Here is a 3,979-nt window from a genome sequence, read left to right on the forward strand (position 1 = left end):
ATACCATACGCACGATATGAGCAACATAACCCTGCCAAGTTAGGGCATGCACCTCAGGGGGAAATATGACTGGTCATCTGTCTCTGAATCCTCCTCTGAGGACCTATCGGTAACCAGCAAGACATGCGCTTCGTCAGATAGCATTGTCTGCTCTGAAGACCTTGTTTCCACTCCATATTTTTCCATGACCGTGCCGAATGGCTGATGCACAGGAAGAGTAATTCAATATACTAAAATTGTTGACAAATTTAACACGTAATAAAAAAATGATGGCATGATATAATTCACATATAAGATGACTGGCTAACCAGGGTGGCATTGCAAAATTCACATATATGATGCCTGTCTAGACAAGATGGCATTGCATGATTCACATATACGATAAAGAAACTAAACAGATGGCATTGACACAAAGCATGTCTAAACAAAGTAGATGACATCTTTAATGTATATAGTAAGCAATGCAAGGCACCATATGCATGATATTACCAACATCAGCATGCCAAGTTAGAGCGAATACCTCATGGGGTAAATAGGAGTGGTCTTCTCCTTCTGAATCCCCCTCAGTATAGTTATCTTCCTCTTGATTACGATCCGAAATGGGTGGAGGGGGGCTGCCTTTGCACCCACCATGGAACGACGTCTGCATGAAATTTTATTGCCACGCAAGGCTTGTCTCTTTTTGTCTACATGATCAGTTCCATTGTGTACAATAACTGGCATGCAGAGGAATAAAACATAGTGAAATTATGTAAGGAATGCATTTACAAATCCAGAGTGATGGTAGCAAACTGTGGATAGACCCAAAACCAATGATAGCAGGTAGATAATAGCTTTAGTTAAAAAATACAGATAATGGCTCCTTTAATGTTTGTTTGCACCCAACATGAAACTCATAGTAGACACCGAAGATTAACCAGATAGTAGACAGATAGTACTGATTGCTGCCCCAATATGTACCCCACAACCATTTAAAAACTCTAGTTTCAGCATTAGTTTGGACCTGACTCGGAGTCTAATAGGTGAACACGACGCTAATGTAGCATGTCATCATATTAAGCGACGCATAACGTAAGCAGACACGGAAGAGTGCGACCTCTCTTGAGGACCCGTGTAGTCCTCAAGGTGATCTGCTCAGTTGATGATGGTAATGCAGTTGCCGTGGCTGCCAACGGCGGGGAAGAAGATCTGAGGCGGCGAAAGACAGTCTGGAGAGCGGATCCCTGCTGTGGTGAACCCTTCCGTCGTTGGAGCAGCTGAGCTGGGGTTGAACACAACGCCGCAGGAGCAGGACAAACCACACAAGGTTTTCTTTGACACATATATGTAAAGAAGTAATCGAGTAATGGCTTGTTTGAATTTTAGGATTCTAACAATGCAGGGAATAGGATAGGAATGCACGTGCAAAACAGAGAATTTAAAAACACAGGATTTCTGCCAATCTGGGTGTTTGATTCACAACAATTGGAACATCACAGGATGCAAAAAAGCATGGTGAGATTAAGTCAAACCACAAGAAAATGTACGGTTATAATGCTATTATGCTACTATCTCTTAGTCTTGTGCTCGATGAATAGGAATATGAAAAGAGGAGAAGTGGAAATTAGAATTCCTACGGTTTTTCTTTCAAGGAGACACTAAAGGAAAAAAATCCTACAGTTTTCCTTTGCTCCATTCCTTTGCACCAAATTCATGAAAAGTAGTACCATAGGAAGCTTTCCAATTCTGATGTTTTTCATTCACTTTTCCTTTCAAGCACTGGCGATTCAAGTAGGCAGGCTTGAGCAAGGAAAATCCTACACTAAAAAAATATTTTTGTGCTACTTCTATTACTTTGGACCCAGGCCACTGCCATACTAGCTCAACTCCCAGGCCCATCGACAAATGCACAACTCAAATGCACAGAGATAAATAATGATGGCATTCAAGAGAGTCCATCACGGATAGCTAAGTTGCCTGGTACCTCACTGTTTGTCATATAGTAGGATAAGATAATCGTATTTCCCGTTACTACGAGTGCTCAGTGGACAATATATATAACATGTAGAGAAAAAAAGAGATGCAACAAGTGTACATCCTCTTTGGCGAAGCCATGTCGATCTCAGCGTGATTGGGTGGCCGGTGAGGATGCTCCGGCTGACTTGGCTGTCGGAGGAGGGGAAGAAGATCTTAGGCGTCTGGAGATGGAGCCCGAGGTACTGCTCCGCTGTGATGGAGGGTTTCATCGTTGGAGCAGCTCCGGTGAGTTGTACGACGCCGAGGCTGAAGCAGGACAAGAGAGATAACGAACAATGTTAACCTGAGTGGAATTCTAAAAGTATCTCCAATACATGACATAAAATACATAACCACAAAGTGCTAGATGTAAAATACATCAGCCGCTCATCTCTGAACTTAACTGTCAAAACTGAATTTAACTGTCGAAACTGAACTTAACTGTCAAAACTGAACTTAACTGTCGAAACTGAATTTTGCTGTCGAAACTAAATTTTGCTGTCGAAACTGAACGCACTAGCAAGGTGAGGCTACACGTCGGTCGACTGACTTTTTCATCTCTGGTCAGTCGATTTTGCAGCTGTTGGATACAGAATCAAGGGCCTGCGGTTCATCTTCAACCTCCACCCCCTGAGCCGCCATCCACCACCGGCCAAACAACAGCCCCCCGCCACCTGCGGCCCGTGGTGCGCCGCCCCGCCCCCCCCCAAAAACACCCCCCACCCCCCGTCCGCCGCCGCCCCGGCCATCCCTCTAGCCCCCCTGTGCCGAGCTTTTTCTCCGGCAATCCCCACGCCACCGCCACGCCAACGCCCCGCCACCGTCGGCGACCACCGCCCCCATCCTGAACCCTAAGATAGATAGTGGGGTACCTCTCCGGCGAGCCCCCCTCCCCTCTGCGGCTGGTTCTTCCTTCACCCCGGCGAGCCCCCCCCCTCCCACCGCCTGAAAATCGACTGACCCAAAAGTCGATTCAGTCGACTGAAGTGTAGCTAAATCGGAGCAGCATCACAAGCAAGAGCAAGAGCGAGAGCAGCAGCGCGAGTAAGAGCAATAGCAAGAGCAGACCAGGCAGGGGACCGAGAGCAAGAGCAGAGCAGCAGCGCGAGCAAGAGCGAAAGCAGCAGAAACTCCTACTGATGTGGACGTCGCCGCCGAGGGAGCGACGTCATGGAGGAAGTGGCCGGCAACGCCGCCGTGGATGGAGCCACGCCGTGTTGACTCGGGACCGAGCGTCGGCAGCACCATGAGATCGAATCAAGAAGAAAATGCGGCGATTAGTGTACAACCTCTTTGGTGGCGCCGATTAGGCCACAGGTTCATCTGAGGAAACGGTGATGATGATGCTCTTCCGGTGGTGCAGGTGAAGATGACGGTGTGGGAATGGAGGTGGCACGAAAGACGAGGGGAACATCGGGGCAGCTCCTTGGAGGTGGAGGACGGGGTGGCTAAACCGGTGGGACGATGAGATCGACGATGGATCCTCATCAGGTAAGGTGGATGAGGGACGTCAAGGTGTTGCTGTGGACGACGTCATCGGGGAAGAGGCTCCGGCTGGGTGGCGGACGGAGCAGGGTGTGGGGTTTCGTCGTGGGTTTTCGCGGCGTCGGTGTACGAATGGGTGGGCGGATGGGATGGTAGTGGGGAACCATGGCTTAGAGACGCGCTTGTCCGAATTGTGGGGTAAGTTATGAAAGTACCCCCACCGATTTGAGGCGGTTCTTGCGGTTCAGAGGTACCACAGGCATTTCGCGTGTCGGGATTTCACAGGAGGTGGGAGTTTTCGCGTGCGTTGTAATTCTGGATAGCAAGGCGCGGGTTGAGATGGAGGGAGTTGTCGGAGCACAACGAGACACAGATATATCTTAAATATTTCGGGCTAACAAGGCGCGGGTTGAAGAGGCCCGAGTTTCGCAGCACGATAGACAGAGACGCTAGCTTTAATTTTCGGCATAACAAGGCGCGGCTTGAAATTTCAGAAGAA

This window comes from Triticum urartu, chromosome 7, assembly GCF_003073215.2.
Source record: "Triticum urartu cultivar G1812 chromosome 7, Tu2.1, whole genome shotgun sequence".
Classification (NCBI taxonomy): Eukaryota; Viridiplantae; Streptophyta; class Magnoliopsida; order Poales; family Poaceae; genus Triticum; species Triticum urartu.